The sequence below is a fragment of the Bufo gargarizans genome, chromosome 6, assembly GCF_014858855.1.
Source record: "Bufo gargarizans isolate SCDJY-AF-19 chromosome 6, ASM1485885v1, whole genome shotgun sequence".
In the NCBI taxonomy this organism is placed as follows: Eukaryota; Metazoa; Chordata; class Amphibia; order Anura; family Bufonidae; genus Bufo; species Bufo gargarizans.
In genome coordinates, this window is record NC_058085.1 from 261,767,976 (window position 1) to 261,787,389 (window position 19,414).

Sequence of the window (19,414 nt, forward strand, 5' to 3'; positions counted from 1 at the left end):
TGGGAGGGCATGATTGCAATTAAAAATGTAATTTAAATGTTAATTAATTACATTCATTTTCTAAACTGGGAAAAATTCATTTATTATTTTCGTGTGGCACGCACTTACCCTAAATACATTACCTAGTCAATGTTTGCCTTCTTGGATTTTTTTCCCTTCCTCTAAATTAAGTGCAGCGTTTATAAAGCAGGGAGTTTAATACTGGTCGAATAATTTTTTTTTTTTTTTTTTTTTTTTTACAAATTATGGCTATAAAATTAATTGGCTTAAGCTAAGCGTAACACGTGAATCACGGCCGGAAGGAAATAAGCGCGTTGTGTTAAGTCATTCGTTAACGTGTTCAGCCCGCAGTATGAAAAGTGCATTAGCTAGGTGCAGTAATAAAGGGTTTAAAACAAAAACATTTTCAAAAACTTTTTGGGCAGCATTTGTAGCGTCAATATTTCCCCCATTTGGAAATGGAAAAGACAGAGGAAGTGATGTGATAATGGATTAGCAATTTTTGGCGCAACCGTGGAAGTTTACTATAGACCATTTTTGCTGCAAAGGCATGTAGTACCTACTACAGCCAGGGGAGGGCGCTACCTTGCCTCAGTTTGTAGTACCTACTACAGCCAGGGGAGGGCGCTACCTTGCCTCAGTTTTCAGACAAATTGTGTTTTTGCAAAATACTTTGTCCGACAACTGAAGGGACCCAACTTATTTTCATTGTAAATATTTCCCCCTCTTAGTTGTCAGACAATTGTATGCACCTAGGGAATAACATAAATGGGTGGAGTCTGACACCTGTTTATTAGCGTGAGAAAATAGTTGTCAAGGAGGTAAGAGCAATAAGCTGCTACAATGTAGAAGGGATAGCGAAACAGCGACTACAAAGAAGGGCGAATTATTTACACGGCAGTTACATGTGATGCGCAGTATTCATGTATGATGTGGAGACCACAGCGTTCAGAGGATATTCTGCAGCCATGGATTAGACATCACTTGTAGATTTAGCAGCAATGGATTGTAAACTCCACAACACATGGAAAACAAAAAACACCACCCCTGTGTTTAATATATGGCCTTAAGTGGCACACACTGCCCTCTACAGGACAGTAATGTCTTATGCAACACATACAAGAATGTGGGAATGTACAGAGTGTAGAGCGATTTTAAGTGTGGAAAAAATGTGCTGAATTTGAAGGCTCGGATAAAAAGAAGGAATGGCGAATTGTGGAAAATAGTGGATGGATGGAGTGATTTATGTAAAATTATTTTACTGTATGTAGAATGTCTGTCTGAGGTGACAGGAGTAGTAGCTACAGGAAGAGAGTTAAAAAAAACAATGACAAGAGAGCGCATGGTAGAGCAGCAGTCGGGTGACTAGAGTGCACATTGTAGAAGGAGTACGATAGCGTGGGATGACTAGAGTGCACAGGGTGGAATGAATATGATACAGTTGGATGATTAGAGTGCACATTGTAGAAGGAGTATGACAGTGGGAAGACTAGAGTGCACATTGTAGAAGGAGTATGACAGTGGGAAGACTAGAGTGCACATTGTAGAAGGAGTATGATAGTGGGATGACTAGAGTGCACATTGTAGAAGGAGTTTGATAGTGGGATGACTAGAGTGCACATTGTAGAAGGAGTATGACAGTGGGATGACTAGAGTGCCCAGGGTAGAAGGAGTATGATAGAGTTGGATGACTAGAGTGCACATTGTAGAAGGAGTATGATAGCGTGGGATGACTAGGGTGCACATTGTAGAAGGAGTATGATAGTGGGATGACTAGAATGCACATTGTAGAAGGAGTATGATAGTGGGAAGACTAGAGTGCACATTGTAGAAGGAGTATGACAGTGGGAAGACTAGAGTGCACATTGTAGAAGGAGTATGATAGTGGGAAGACTAGAGTTCACATTGTAGAAGCAGTTTGATAGTGGGATGACTAGAATGCACATTGTAGAAGGAGTATGATAGTGGGATGACTAGAGTGCACATTGTAGAAGAAGTATGACAGTGGGAAGACTAGAGTGCACATTGTAGAAGGAGTATGATAGCGTGGGATGACTAGGGTGCACATTGTAGGAGTATGATAGCGTGGGATGACTAGAATGCACATTGTAGAAGGAGTATGATAGCGTGGGATGACTAGGGTGCACATTGTAGAAGGAGTATGATAGCGGGATGACTAGGGTGCACATTGTAGAAGGAGTATGATAGCGGGATGACTAGAATGCACATTGTAGAAGGAGTATGATAGTGGGATGACTAGAATGCACATTGTAGAAGGAGTATGATAGCGGGATGACTAGGGTGCACATTGTAGAAGGAGTATGATAGCGGGATGACTAGGGTGCACATTGTAGAAGGAGTATGATAGTGGGATGACTAGAGTGCACATTGTAGAAGGAGTATGATAGCGGGATGACTAGGGTGCACATTGTAGAAGGAGTATGATAGCGGGATGACTAGGGTGCACATTGTAGAAGGAGTATGATAGCGGGATGACTAGGGTGCACATTGTAGAAGGAGTATGATAGTGGGATGACTAGAGTGCACAGGGTAGCATTAGTATAATAGAGTGAAATCAGTTGAATCATGTGCACTGTAGAGCGGAATACATAGAATACAGAATGACATCCAGAGGGTCTGAGTCCAGTGGAATATGGAGAATCCACATGGTACAGCTAGATAATAGTAAGCCTCGAGGCCCTGCTGCTCTGGGAACCTGGACAAGTATAAGGTGCAATGTAGAATGAAAAGCGTAGGAAATACAGGGAACAATAGCTAGCAATCTTATGGCGGATACGAACAAGGTCAAGATAGCGGAGAACCTAGAGATTACTGGAAAATACATACTGTGCATTGATCCCTGGACATTACATATTATAATAATACAGAATACTATAAGATAGCTTGATATCTTCTTCTCTGGCCTCCTCCCAATCATGATAATACACCCTCCTAGTAGAATCACAGCAGGCCTCTTCTATGGAGGCTTCTCACATTCATAGAGGAGCATAGAATTAATGGCTTGTAGGCAGACAGAGATATTGCCATTTGCAGGCACGGCCCCCTCTCCGAGTCCCTGTCGATATTCTCCAGATCCCTCTTACTTGTATCGATGGGACGGGGAGGCAGCGCTTACATTTGTCATTTAGAATATTATTGGGTGTTATCGCTTTCAAGCTCCACTAACAGGGGAGAGGTTGGAGTTTAGAGCAAACTGGCTGTCTGAGCCGTGATAAATGACTTGATGGCCTTTTGTTTCCGCTGCACTGAGCAATTGGCTGCTATTTGCTTTACCTTTTATCCAAGAATAACAGAACAGTGAGTTGGGGAAGTGAGGAGTATCATTCTGTCATATGTTCTTCCCAGCGAGCTGGGTGGTCTCCTACGAGCCGCTCAGGGATTTCAGGCACCACCATGATGCTGGGAGTGTAACCCTGGGGCTCACAGCACGGTCACATGAATCCTTGATATGTCTGAGGCCGGAATCCTATGTAGTAATAGCTCATACTGTGTAAGATGGTGCTGGCGCCATAGGTAAACACATTACTAAGTAGATACTGAATGCTGGAGATGGGTGGTGGAGGGTCGGGATGTATGGAAGGTGGTAGAACCCGTCCTTGGTAGAGATTAGTTCTTGTTGTGTTCTGAGCCTACATATGTTCAGAACAGGGGGTAAGCCTCTGCCAGCAGCTTACCTCCCAGAGAACAAAAGCATTGGGCATGTTGACATCCACAACGCCAATCCGTTGGGTGAGAGCCAAAAGTTCCCTATTCAAACTAGGTTGTCTGATGGTCCCTCCAAAATTTCCAGGTTCACCCCATATACATCTAATGTGTTTGACCACCTTAAAACTTGCTGTTACATTGCAACGACAACATGCTCTTAATGGTCTCAGATGGCAGTACATTTCAAGACCCTCACCCAGACTGTGGAGCTGCGTGATGCCACGTACTTTCTTATTCTGACCTAGAACATATTAATACTAGGCTTGGAGTTCAGTGTAGACTACCCTTTTCCATATGGGAGGGCCCCCAAGAAATAGACCATCTGTGCCCCAGAGCATAGAGCTAACAGAGGGAAGGGCATTTACTGTTATGTGACCTCCTGTGTGGCTGGAATGTATTTATTCTTCAGGTATTTGGAAAGTGACGAGTTGGGGACCTGCATATCGCTTCCACATTTCCTCATTTGCAAGCTCTCCCAGGTGGATTCAGTCCTTAAAATGCGCCGGTACGTAATGGCTCTGGCTGCACCCTGCTTCTTGCAGGTATTAGTATGTTGAACGCCGCCACTTCATCTCCTCTCGTGTTCTGCCTGTCAGAATAAATAGCGGTGTCACTTTTCCTCAAAGTATGCCGTCTGAACGGCACAGTCTCTAGCAGGGCACAGGACAGCAAAGCTCCTACAGTCGCTGGCTCAGGCGCTGTTATATACAGCATCCGGTAAGGGTCAGTGCGTGTAGATCGAAACGCGTAGACGCTATGCTGTCTCCTGTTCTTCCGGTTTTAAGACGCTTTTATAAAGATCCCTGTAACGTAACAGGAATTCAACAGATTTGAGAACGAATAAGCTTACGCAGCTAAGTGAATTTACTTAGTGATTAAATATACGATAACACAAACAAATCGCATACAGAATAATAAAAAGTAAATAGACATCACTAGCCTAAATATGCGATATGGGGTGGCACTCGGGTCGCCATGTCATAGCACATGGAAGAAATAGTGCAAATAAGTCGCAAAATGTTTGTTTGCGCTTCAAAAATGGTTACTTCTTGGCGCCAGTGTTGCAGCTCAAATTTAAGTACTCCTCAGGAACGTACTGAAGAATCTGCCCTATCCAACTGCCGATTCAGGTAAAACCGCCTCAGAAGAAAACCCATGCGAATTTCGATGCAGTTGTGGTTTCTACGTTAAATGTGTTTTCGACTGTACAAAAAACTTTATGCGCAGCCTGTCAATTGTTTGTGCGATTTTCGGTGCAGATTTCACTCTTTTCAGTGCAAGCTGAGATCTGAGAAAAAAAAATCTGCATCAAACCTGCACCAAAAACCACAAGTAACACATACGGTATTTGGTGAGGAAACGCACAGAAATCCGCTGACTTTCTGTTTTGAAACCTGCATCCATGTACGGCCACACGATGCCGCCATGTAGCAGCTGAGAGACTCGTGCACGATTTGGCTTGAACTGCACGGCCATGCAAGTAACTAACTACAAATAGTTTTTTCACTGTCCGTGCCGTATGGCGGTACACTGTACGAATTTTGCGGCCAATATTCTGTATGTCCGTTCCAAAAAGAGATAGAACATCTCATCACGGACCTATTGAATTCAGTAGTTCTCCGTATTTTGTGGAGCAATTTGGTGCATCTAGGGCTTCTACACTTTTTCCGACATGCTTTATTAGGAAAGTTGGCGAGCCTACGATGTGCCATTTTGTGCCACAATCCTGGTGTAAATTTATGTCTCACACTAAGCCAACCAATAGTTGGACTAGACTCTGAGTTTACACCATCATTAGGATTCGTAAATCTCAGACAAACTTGTCATTATTGATAATTAAAGGGGTGTCCAAGATTAGAAAAAAAATGGCTGCTTTCTTCCATTGTATGGGGACCGAGGGGAGAATAGTGTACTGTTGGACCATGTAATAACATTCCACAAGTGGGAGTCCAATATACAATTGCGCTGATTTAAAAAATATATATTTGTTGCCCAAAGCGCAACCAATTACAACTCTGCTTTCATTTCATATTCTGCTCCTGAAATATGAAAGCTGTGCTGTGATTAGTTGTGAAGACAATTTTTCGTTTAGACAGTGTTCATAAATCTGCGCCCTTAGTCTTTTAGGGTTACTTTCCTATTCCAACAAGAAATTAGTAATTTGATTGTAACGTCATTATTGGTGGCAGCTTTCCTAATCAGTCGTCATGGCAACTAGAAGACGTAAGTTCATATCATATATAGCATAGGAGTACTCCTACCTTCTTCATGTTGGTTCTCCAACATGTTCTGTGGCATAAGTCTAGGGCATGGGCACCTGCAGCTGTGCCAGGTTTCACAATGAGCATTTAGTGGCTCCACAAACTTGAAATATCACTACCATCATGGAGATACCCTCATGCTGAAGCTTTATGTCTTCTATGGAAAGGAGAACACCACCCAATATAGGCACCTCAGATATTCCCCAATCCCCCTACCTGATAAATAATGTGAACCACCGTAGGGAACCAGCCTAAGGTCATGCCACCTCACCTATACAAGGTGGCACTAGTTAGATTTTTATTATGGTCTCCGTGTTGCATTGGTGTGCTGAGCTCCCGTTTTACTGGGTGGCAGAAGATACCCCAATGAGAACTAACATGGCTGACAATAGCTCTTTTTCCATAAGTGGTAGGCAGGATAATTCTGGAACACAGCCTTTGGCCAATCCCTCATTTTGGCCTGCACAGATCCATATGTGCCCATGAAGGTCAATAGCCTCTGGCAGCCAGGGCATGTTTTGGAGTCCACCACTGTAGATCCACATGTCCCAGGCACGCAGATCATATCCACAGCCTGTATTCATATATCCTCATGATGATGGTGCTGTCCTTTTAAACATGTCTGTCCAAGTCCCTGAGGCAGGAGAAAACTTGTACTTGTCTTCTTGCCTCCTTCATTCTGCCTTTAGACAGACACAGTATTGATGAGCCTGGTGCACATATTCCAACCAGGGCCCTATATGTGCCAAGGACCTGCATTAAATTCAACAGCACACTACCTGCCCTATCCAGGTAGCAGTGCTGGAGCTCAGATGAAAGCTCAAGCTTTCAATTCAGTGTACTTAAAGGAGTTTTCCAGTCCTTTTACATTGACGGCTTATACTCAGGATCTGCTAATCATCAGGGGATGTGGGGTGTCAGGCCCCTGATCCGCAGGGGCCTGACACCCCACATCCCCTGATGATTAGCTGTTTCGTAGTAACTCCAGCTGGAAATCAACGCAGGAACTACAGCTCCGTCCATTACACACAGTAGATGGCGCTACTGAGTCCTGCACCTTCTTCTTGTGCCGAAGCCACTGTAGAACATCAGATTGTCGGGGGTGCAGGGTGTTGACCCCCCGATCAAGGATAGGTCATGAATATCAATTCAGTTACAGTGTATCATTGCAGATAACATGTATGTAACATGTAGGTGTGGGTCCCATGTCTAGGACCCGCTGCCGTTTTCAGAACAGGAACTCCGAAGTGAAGAGAGCAGCTGCGCATGCATGGCCACCCTCCATTCATTGCTATGGGACTTCTAGAAATAGCTGAACAAACTTGGGTGGCTATTTTCAGAACTCCCATAGCGAGGAATGGAGAGCACACTCATCTCACTTCGGGATCCCCATTCTCCAGAAGTGGGACCCCCACCTTTCTCACACTGATGACATAGCCTAGTAGTATGTCATTAATATCCCAGATGGGCCAGGCCCTTTAATTGTTAGCCTGGACACAGCTAGAAGATAAATGACCCAGATTAGAACATGTTAAATTAGACACAAATTGAAACAGTAACTGGGACAGGACAGAAGATCAAAGATCACAGAACCTTCCAAACAGGAATCCAGTCACCAGTAGCAGAAAGGGTTACTGGCCCGGCGCTGGTCTCCAGATATAACACAAGGTGAAAACCTTCCAGATCTCAATTTTTTTAATTAAGGTTCTGTATTGTAAGTTGTCAATGCACATTATTGGGAAAATGGATGTCAATGCCAGCGCGGCGCCTGCACCTCCTCTATCTATGTCAATGATTCAAAGACATGATTTATGGGTAGTTGCAGACTTTTGGGATCATCCATCAAGCAGTCGTTTCACGATGGGGCTGCAGGTTGTAAATCATACAGAAGGGTTGTCAGTCACCACCGTTAACCCATTCCTGAGCCATGACTTAGAGCAGTCTCTGAAGCCAATATTGAAAATCTATGTGCAACGCAGGGTGCCACAAGCTGGAAACAAGACATTGAACAAGAACATATCCCTGGAAGGATCTGCTAGGATAGCAAGATGTACCTGCTGTTGTGACTGCAGAGATGCCTCCAGAGGTGAAGCTCTTTGGTCCACCACCAGTATACAACAGCTTTGTGTTCTGCTATCTGTGATGACATCATAGAATCTAGGAGTATGTCTTCCTCTCCTCTAGAAGGGGCTGTAGACCATGTGAGGTCACGTTCTACCTCAGCATCATCTGTGAGGGTCTCCAAAGACAAGCAGGCTTCCAGTGTTGACGTGTTGACGGAAGGCTTCTGTCCAATAATATGATGATTTATTTTTCTTCATCTATTTAGTTAAATGGAAAATCTGCAAACACCAAGATCCATTGGGATCCTCTGATAATTTGCATTCAACATTGCGGAGGGTTCTGAGCACTATAGAAATAAAGGTCTATAGGCCGCCCATGATGGGTGAAAAATGTAACTCATTTCTGGTGCATAATGTTGCATCAAGTTTTAGACCTCCCGGTATCTACAAAGAAAATGTGCCAAAAAGAATAACCTACTGCACTTATCTGTTTTGGTTTTCCTGCTCGGAAATGGGGAATGGATGTGACAACAGGCGCCTTTTAATGAAATGTAAGGTGTGAGCGGCTTGGGTGATGCCAACCTTACTTGCTGCCCTGTAAGCTGGAAGACACTGGGCAGAAATGTAGACTAGACAGTCTAAAGTTGTGCCAAATTTATCACAGTGGGTCAAGGCTGAGGATACATTTGGTGAATGGCTAGACACGTTTGTCTAACTCTAGTCTATACCAACTATTCATTAGGATTATTAACATTTTATTGTGACAAGGAACCTCAAGTCGAAGCCAGATATTTGTTCATACAGGTTGTCACTTCCTTTACCCAACACACTGGAGGCTTAAATTTAAATGGGTCTTTCAGGACTTGGGGAAACATGGCTTCTTCCTTCCAGAAACAGCGCCACACCTCTTCATGGGTTCTGTCCAGGCTCGTACTGGCCCACAGGGGTACAAGAGAATCCCCCGGTGGGCCCCTAGTCTCCCAGCCCCTGCACAAGTGGCACATAACATATTAGATTTACTGCACTCCATACATATATTCAATGTACAGCCCCTCAACCAGCCTATATTCGTATAAAAAACGTGTTAAATTATTTATTATATTCAAATGTATCCGTACGGTGGGCCCCCAAAATAAATTATACTGGGGGGCCCTAGGTACCAGAGTCCGACACTGGTTCTGTCTACTTTTGCAGTTAATTTCCATTGAAGTGAATGACACTTATCCGCAATACCAGACACAACCTGTGGGCAAGTGTGGCGCTGTTTTGTAGAAGAAAGCACCTATGTTTTATTGTTATTTTTTTTAAACCTCTTTCATATCACACCAGAGTCCATCATGAGCCCCAATTTCAAGACGATTGGGGAGAGTATAATAATACAACTCACCAGCTTACAAAAGAGCGCTGCCTTCATGTATTTAAGGTGGCGACGAACTGCAAAGAATTCCGAAGAATAAAAGTAGAGTAAATTACGCTCTGTTTAGAAAAGTGAAGTGAACATGAAGACTACTTGTACGTTTTAATTAGGGGAGAATTGCTATTGTGCAGAATGGTGGCCGGGCAGAACTGTACCGTAGTTGTAATGCAGTAATTTGGAATAATGCTGGTGGGGCGTGTAATTTGCGGAGCTCATTTTTTGTATATTTTTTTTTGCTTTCCGGAGAACGCTCTGCTTTGTGTGGTATTGAGGAGCGGGGTGATTCATTGGTTGTTGTGCGGCGCTCGCTGTTCTGGCGTAGGTATGAGGCGGCAGGCTAAGCTATAATCTGCACTACTTTTACCAAAGGCTCTTTTCAGGTAGGGATTTTAAAAGCTCCAGCGCCACTCTGCAAATGAAAAGATTCTAAGCTCTTTATGTTTACATTTTCTGTACTTCGAAAAGCTACCATTGTGACACTGGAAGAGTCTGCGCAGTCGCAGGATCATGTAAATGCCGGGACCTAAGGCCACTTTAACACAGTCAGTGTTTAGTCAGTGTGATTGTGAGCCAGAAACAGAGGCTATACCGAAATAAGGTATAATGGAAAGATTTGCACCTGTTCTGTCTTTTTGACCTACACCTGGTTTTTGATCACGATTGGGGTTGAGCGAACCCGAACTGCAAAGTTCGGGTTCGTACCGAACTTTGTGAGTTCTGGTACCCGGACCCAAACCCAAACCCAGACTTTTTCACTGGGTTGGGTGTTCGGGTGATTTTTATTATTTTCCCTTATAACATGGTTATAACGGAAAATAATAGCATTCTTAAGACAGAATGCTAAATAAAATGGTCATTGAGGGGTTAAAAATAATAATAAAACAAAACGTCACCTCATCCACTTGATCGCGCAGCCGGTATACTCTTCTTTCTTCAGGACCTGCAAAAGAACCTGCGATTACGCCACCACGCTCGCCATGTGGTGAGCGCAGTGATGTCACCGCAGGTCCTTCTATCTTCATTCAGCAGGACCTGCAATGACGTCACCGAGCTCACCACGTCGCGTCATCGCAGGTCCTGAAGAAAGAGGAGGAAACCGGCTGCGTGGTCAAGTGAGGTGAGTTTTTTTTTTTTTTTTTTTTAATTATTTTTAACCCCTCAATGGCCATTTTATTTAACATTCTGTCATAATTATTTATTTTAATAAAGTGAAGTTCGGGCCCCATTGATTTAATGGGGTTAAGTTCGGGACCCGAACCCAAACTTTGACCTGAAGCTCGGGCGAACCTGAACTTCCAGGTGTCCACTCATCCCTCGCGATCAAACACTGACCAAACACTGTGAAAGCAGCCTTAAACGGTATCCACTATACACAGGGAAGGAGATGACTATTAGATCAGAGGGGGTCCACTGATCAAGAAAAGGGGGACCATACCCTGTGGAGCCCCCCAAAATGAACGGAGCGCGCAGCCGCTCCATCCTTAGAAATTTATGGAGCAGCCATCTGCATGACTGACTGACTGCTCTGTTCATTTCAGGGGTCTCCACAGGCTACAATGACCTTGTTTTGGTGATTGGTGGGGGTCTCAGCTGTCGAATGACCACTGATCTAATAGTTATCTCCTATCATGTCGATGGGGGATAACTTCATATCATAGGAAAACCCCTTTAAGGCGCATTTACACGTGCCAAATGGAACAGGCAATTATTGGGAAGGGATCATTTCTTCCCGATAATTGTCTACTCGTCAGTGGAGGAAAGAGATGCATTTACAAGCAGCAATCAACCCACTGTATGGGGACGAGCGATGGCTGCTGCATTGTTCCTGGGCACCAGGTGTCTGTTCACACAGCATGATCTGCTGCCCAGAAGTGATGATTTAATGTGCTGCATTAAAGAACACTTCACCCGATAAACGAGCATTTTGCAGATTATTGGGAACGAGCGATCATAGTGACGTTCATTCCCACTAATCTGACAATTGTACAGTGAAAATCCACCTTTAGTCATGTAATCTGCACGTAGTAGACCCCAGAGCAGAAGGGCCGGCCCAGTATTAATAAATCTCTAATCAAAACTTTCTAAAATACTCTGTTTCGGTTTCTCAACGTTTTCAAGATCTCTGGGTCCTGGCAGTGAATAGATGCATTCTTAGATAAACCCAGCGGCTGAGCCTGTGACCTATCCTACTCTATTACATTTGTGTCCAGGCTAGACAGTCCTCAAAGGCTACTTTCACACTTGCGTTCAGAGCGGATCCGTCTGAGACGGATCCGCTCATATAATGCAGACGGTCGAACCGTTCAGAACGGATCCGTCTGCATTATATTGTAAAAAAAAATGTGAAAGTGTGAAAGTAGCCTGAACGGATCCGTCCAGATTTTACATTGAAAGTCAATGGGGGACGGATCCGTTTGAAGATTGAGCCATATTGTGTCATCTTCAAACGGATCCGTCCCCATTGACTTACATTGTAAGTCTGGACGGATCCGCTTGCCTCCGCACGGCCAGGCGGACACCCGAACGCTGCAAGCAGCGTTCAGCTGTCCGCCTGTCCGTGCGGAGGCGAGCGGAGCGGAGGCTGAACGCCGCCAGACTGATGCATTCTGAGCGGATCCACATCCATTCAGACTGCATCAGGGCTGGACGGAAGCGTTCGGGTCCGCTTGTGAGCCCCTTCAAACGGAACTCACAAGCGGACACCTGAACGCTAGTGTGAAAGTAGCCTAAGATTGAAGCAACCTCCACTCCAGACTGATACATTGTAACAAACTAGCAGGACAGGAGACAGATTAGTCTAGATTGTCTAGGGTGCAATCAAAGCAGACCCACAGCTGTGAGAAATATTGGGTCACTATGGGTTTTCGACTCCTGGTTGTAAAGAAGGTTACCTTTATACTGGCAGCAAGCAGTGATCTTGAAAATGAAACGGCTTAAAGACAAATATAATAGACGAACGTTATTTCTACAGTTCGTAAACGGTGCACAACATAAACATAGATGTTTAGTGCAACTGGTGGGATAAGCGGCTACTTGCCCTATCTGGCACCCCTTATCAACTAGACAAAGGATCAGAAAATGCACCTCGTCCAGTGCTTTGTACTTGTGATTGTCAGTGGAGACCGTAGTCACTGACTAATCCCTGCAGAACAGGAAGATGCAGCTCTGTGGGGATATTTCATTACTGATCGTTCTCTAACGTTGCAATGTTCTGCAGGGGGGTGAGCTCTGTACACGGTGGCACTGCCATCTGCCAGGAAGGCCCCGGCACCGTGTCACTGACATTAAACATTCACGTACACTGTGAGCTGCAAAGTGGCCGTCCTGTAGATTGTTTACTTGAGCTGGATTTCCAATCACCGCAGAAGGCTTACTAAAGCGCTGCATTACTGACTTATTTATGATGGAAATTTAGACTGGCAAATACGGAGCTGTCAGCAGCCGCTGGATAAATAGTCCTGACAAGCATTAATAACAGCGGAGGATGAGCTCAGTTATGAGACGTAAACTGCACTCCTGGATTGTATTTACAGTTCTCTGCCGCCCAGAGCCCTGCACTCACTTCTGGGGGACCCCTGCCAAATGGCATATCTCAGATCTTCAATAACGCAAATCGGGGTACAAGGTAATAACATTACAGACATTTGGAGGGGCAGGAAAAGGACATGCTGACCCTTGGGGTGACACCGGGTGACAGGACATTGATACATTAACACTTGGAGGTACAGGACAATCATACACTGACTCTTCAAAGGACAGGACAATGACGTGCTGAAACTTGAGGGACAGGACAATGACGTGCTGAAACTTGAGGGACAGGACAATGGCAAGCTGACACTTGAGGGACAGGACAATGGCATGCTGACACTTGAGGGACAGGACAATGGCATGCTGACACTTGAGGGACAGGACAATGGTATGCTGACACTTGGGGTGACCGAGTAATGACACCGGGTGACAGGACATTGATACATTAACACTTGGAGGTACAAGACAATGACATCCTGACTCTTCGAAGGACAAGACTAAGACGCACAAACACTTGAGGGACAGGACAATGACACTTGGGGTGATGGAGTCAGCTTTGATACATTGACACTTGGAGGTACATGTAGTCTGATCCTGACGACTGCATAATATGAATCTAGGGAAGCTAGTAATAATTGACTGCAGGCTCAGACTACACATAGGCATGCAAGTGTCTCTAGCAGCGGGCAGACACGTGGTAGCAAGGGTCATGAGTAAGTTTCTCCACCCATTGGTCTCGCATCTACCTTCCCCAATCTAGTCTCTTGACACAGTTTAGTGAGATTGATTTGATGCTCTGAGTCAGGTGCATGGACCGCAGCATTAACCCAGGAAAATGTTATCTTTCCAGTTCAGCTTCATCATCATGCGCAGCGCTCACATGCATTTAGCTGCTGACCTGCCGCCATGTAAAACACTTCATGGACGGTCGTAATATGCAGGGTTTATAGTAAAGAGATTGTTCCTACCAGTTTATGGCGAGAAACAGTATATTGAGGGGTAGCCACCTTGTCACTTCTCATCTACTCTCTTGTGACATTAACCTCCTCCAGGCACAACCTGGAAATTACTGCTAATAAGAGATTAAAGAGAGACACTTACCTCCTGTGCTGACTGTGGTCTCTATCCACCCTTTGTTATACTTGTGATTTCATGGCCTGTGTCATTTATTTATTTTTTAGATGGATAGGGGAAAATTGGGAATTTAGTAGAGAGAGAAATGAAAGCCTTTAATTTAGGAAAAGGTTTGTCTTCTCTGCAAGGATCCAGAGATAGAGGATACTGTGACTACATATATGGCCAAGGCTATATTCCCAATTATCAGATGTCCAAAAATTGCACAAAAGTCTTCAAAAATTCATATTCCAGACTATTGACGAGAAGGCCACCACAATGGAGCCACAGTTTTATCAGTGTAGACTAGTCATCTCCAACCTGTGGCTATCCATCAGTTTCAGTACTTCAAGTACCTTCATGCCCTGACAGCATCTACATTACCCATCATCTGGCCATTGAAGGTCATCAATCGAATAGTAATATGCAAAGAGGTATCTCCTAAAGAAGAGAACCATCTCGCCAGCGCTACCCTTTGAAAGTGGCTGCCTAGGAGTCAAAATCCGAATTTCTAATTAGCCTTAGGATTTGACAAGGGAATATTGCCAAGCCAGATATCCATCTGTAGACAGCTGTTTCAGGGTGCTTGCCCCTAGTCAGTATGGAGTAGAATTCTGGCCAGATGGGTGCAATGCCTTGAATTTAGCTTAGGCAGGATGAATCTCCTTAGAGAGACAAGTTCTGCATGGAGACTTACTAGAAGTACTCCATAGCGTGGAGACGTATTGGCAATGTACAAACATATGTCTACAGATGGTTATCTGGCCCGTCTATATTCTCTTGTCAAATCCCAAGACTTATTGGAAAGTTGGATTTTGACTCCTAAGGATCCATTTTCAAAAGGTAGCGCTGGCGAGATGGTTCTCTTCCTTAGGAGATACCTCTTTACATATTACTATTCGATTGATGACCTCCAATGGCCAGATAACGGGTAATGTAAATGCTGTCAGGGCATGGAGGGTGTTAAAGTACTGAAACTGATCGAAAGCCACAGGTTGGAGGAGGCGCTGGTGAGATGGTTCTCTTTATTGGGAGATACCTCTTTGTTTCCTATGAAAGGATAGCCAAAAAGTCTCCAAGCCATGGGAGTACTTCCAGTATGTCTCCATACAGGATTCAGGCCCTTGGCTAAAACAAGTAGCAAAAAATGTGGAATTACAATTCAGATCTTTATTACTACAACGCATTATAGATCCAGACTCCATCACATTCTTATCTTCTACGGGCATGTTAACAATGGCATCCTAGTCAACACTCCTTTTCTATTAATATTCCAGTAGTATGAGATGCACTGATTTAAAGGGCCTCTCCTGATCAGGTACTTTGTCATAAATTGAAAGTCCTATTTATTATTGCCTTCATTGGGATGGTGAGTGTTCCCATCAGTCAAACCCCCACCAGCCAGTTTTCATAGTTGGTAGGATTTTCCTCCTTGGTATTATCTACTGTGAGTTTAACTTTAAATGTGCTTTACCGTATGATCTGCTTTCTCCCTTTTTTATTTAATCCCCAGCTTTCTCTTTAAGGTGCTGCCATTTACCCAGGTGTAATGAGCACGTAGCACTCGAGGTCCTCTGTCATTATGACTTTGTCGCGGAATCTTTGTTCTACATCGCTCCATCCCCTGTGTTCTGGGCAGAGATAGGAAAGGTCGGATCATCTCCCTGGAAGATACGGCCACGTGCGCATTGTAATTGTAGACTTCTTCTTGACAGTCAATAATTCAGTCTAAGACACACAATGCAGGCAGCACTCCACTGCCATTTTTTACGCGGTGGCAGAAAATAACAATTCATTCCTGTGAGGAAGCAAGACTTTTTCTAGCGGCTGATTCTGCTACATGATCGTGGAACAAAAGACTGATGAGGGAGCACCGCTCATTAATCATTAGTGTCATTTGTCACCGCTTCTCCGAGATGACAACGTACTCCATACCTGCATGTGACTAAGATCCCGCTCCTCCATTCCAGATAAGACAAATTAATCTCTACATCCTATAAGTGCCCCGTGAGTGGAGACTATTGCATGTGAACTATTCCAAACACCCAACCCCGTACAGCCTGCCACCGCCATGACAGGTGTGGCCGACATGGCTGTACCTTCAGCTGACCTCTGGCGCCTGCAGACATGTTAATCTCTGAGATCTTAGTCTTTCAGTTGTGAAAATATGGAATACCCCCCCGATCAGATATTGATGACTAGAGATGAGCGAATTTCATATTTTGAAATTTATTCACGCTTCGTTTACTGGTAAAAGGTGAATTGCGTTATGCATTCTGTTACCACGGACCATAACGCAATTCTATGACTGAATGCATAGGCATTCCGTTATTCATTCCATCATAATAGAAGTCTATGGGCTGCAAAACGGATCCGTCCTGGTATGCAGGAGAGGACTCGTTTTGCAGCCCATAGGTATTCCATCATAGAATCGCGTTATGCTCCGTGGAAATGGAGTCCGTAACGCAATTCACCTTTTACCAGTGAACGAATTTCAAAATATGAAATTCGCTCATCTCTACTGACACGAATAGGACATGTTCTATAATTTTTTTATTTTTTTTGTGGAATGGACTCGTGGACATGCACATGGAGTTATTCACTTTTTTTTTTTTTTGCAGCCCCATTGAAATTAATGGTTCCGCATACGGACCGAAAAAATAACGGAATGGACAAGGACAAAAAATATGTGATTCATTCTCTGTACACCTTTAAGGTTGTATGTCCACAAGCTGTGTGTTTACAGTTCCGGATTTTCAGGCGGCATGTCCACAACGCTGTACAGTATCAGCAAAGTAGATGAGATTTCAAGAAATCGTATCCACTCACTGAATACAAAAAGCGCAGCATAAATTGACGTGTGGATTATGAATCTGCAACATTGCTATTTATGCTGCCGGTCTCTTCGCTGGATTTCATTCTTTGCAATGGAGAGGGGGGAGTGCACCGCTTTTTCCACAGCACAAAAAAAAACACTCGTTTTTTGCTGCGGTCTGTGAACTGTGGCGAAAGCCGCTGCTGACTTTTCCGCTAAGTGTGGACATAGCCCCAAAAGCCGTGATCACAGCGAGGATAATGTGATCAGCCAGGTGAGCGCCGGCCCCTGCTGTGATCCATGACTGTCACTGTGTACACGGCCTCCTCCATCCATCCTCCCGGACAGCCCGTTAATCACTGCCGGGATCTCGCTGCCCATTCTCACTGTTTTTATAGGTCAATTAAAACATATTACCTTTCATTGTAGGGATTTAGAGGTAATAAAAAATGTGAAATGGCTCTGCCCTGCAATCCGTTCATCCAGACTTGATGGATCTGTCATTAACTGACATAAATGTGTCTGCCGCTCGAGCTCAATATCTACAGGAACGGCGAGAGCAGTGAGAAAGTGTTATTTCTACATGTATCCCTGCCTGTGCTGATAATGTCCCCGATACTGCGGGGCCCCCCTCACCGCCAGTAATCAGGACCGTGAAATAAATATAGGGGTACAGAGGAAAAACTTAAAGCTCCATGACCCCAGTGCAAAAATGGTATCAGAGCCCCTCATACCATAAGCCATTTATAATACTGGTGTCTTAAAGGGGTCTACCGGTTACCATAAATATAACTTATGTTTTAGACTAATTCATCAATAATTACCTTATATAATGTAAAATTCACATATTTACTGTTCTGTAGTTATAAAAGTAGTTTTCTTCCTCTGCTACCCACTGTGTTTCCTCATACATCACCATGGCATCGACCTGTAGTTCTGAGCCTTTGTTAGGTCGAGCATGCTCAGTGTGTTGCTATCAGTTCTCTAGCTAAATGTCTTGTGAAACAGTGTGCAGGTGATTACTGAGTAGAGGGGGCGTGACCGGACTGTATATCAGGCAGCCAATCAGTAAACGGCAACACTCATGAACAAGCACAAACTCACAGCAGGAAAGCTAAGGATTGTGGGTATTGTAGTCTTTGAAGGTTTGAGGGAAAAGTCACAACTTGCAGTTTTTCAAAAATTGAGTTACTTTATCGGAATACCCCTTTAAGTGGCAGAGAGACCACTGAGCAGCACGCCCTGGGTGTAACTGCTTCTTCCGTACACCCTGGGTGCAGAGTTCTAGCCCAAAGAGCCTGAAAGACGGCCTAAAGGTCTCTCTGCACCTTCATAACGGTACTGATTTTGCACTGCGGCCTTGGAGCTCCTAGTAGTCGACATAACCCCAGTCATGATATCTGAGAGGAGGGGGGGTAGGGTGTCAATGCAGTGCCTGCTTAATTTTTGGCTCCATCTTCTGCCTGTAGAAGGTTAAAGTCTGCACAGTAGCTTATTCCACACAACAAATCAGCTGCTAATCTGAGTCGTGTCCAAAAACACCAGCTTTGAACATTGTGAGAGTTCTCCTCACAAGAGCCACAATCCAAAGTATATCTGCGGAGTGTCTGCCATAGCAGTAGCGTTCAAGTAAATGGGGGCGGGTGAAATCTATCTTTTTATCTATGGACGCCTTAAACTGAAAGAACACCTTGTCCAACTTAGTGACCTGCAATGTCACTCCAACTCACCTTTTGCATCGCTCTATGTTCACCTCACTGCAGATCATGTTGTCTCAACACTTGACCGAGGCTGCCCGCCACCTTACACAGTGTCAGACTGGGGTTCTTGAGGGCTACCAGAGGAAATTTCTTGTGAGGCCCAAGCCCTATATCATCAGTAAAGTTTAATAGGTTTTAAATCACAGAAATAGACACAGTTAGCAAGTTATTGGTTAGTCAGCCAGATAGTTCCTCATGGATCTTTGGGACCCTTTTTGGTATCAGAGCCACGACCCACCGACCCCTGGAGATGTGGTGACCACCGCAGTATAGGAAAGAATTAGATGCTTTGTGTCAGTTAATTACCCATCAGACATACAGGAGGCAGGCTGGATAGGGGTCTATCCACTTCTTCGTCAGTCTCAGTCTTGTGTACCTCTCCTCTCTCTCTGGCAGCCTATTTTAAATGTACAAAACCCTTGTGTGTGCGCGCTTCCATTAGTTGCCCTGCAGCATTGCAATCTACGATTTCCCCAAGGCTGTTGTGAAATATTGATGAAATTGCTGCTTTTGTGGTGTTCTGTGATACACTAAACATTTGTCTGATGTAAGCTGAGCTGGAATGAATATACAGCGGGACTTCAAAGGCCACAAGACGCATTCCCCCCCAACGTCAGCCCACAGTGTTCAAAAGCAAGGAGAGAAAGGAAAGCCGTTCTCTCTGGGATCCACCTGCCGCGCTGGGATAAATGACACGACCTAATTATTAGTTGTTCTGCTCGTTCGGGGTT

At 44.4% G+C, this 19,414-nt stretch overlaps 1 protein-coding gene across 1 annotated transcript in view; it reads left to right on the forward strand.

Moving 5' to 3' along the window:
* Positions 1–19,414, forward strand: part of TSHZ2 (teashirt zinc finger homeobox 2) — a 132,359-nt gene that overhangs the window by 105,977 nt on the left and 6,968 nt on the right. The gene's annotated exons all lie outside the window — the stretch shown is intronic.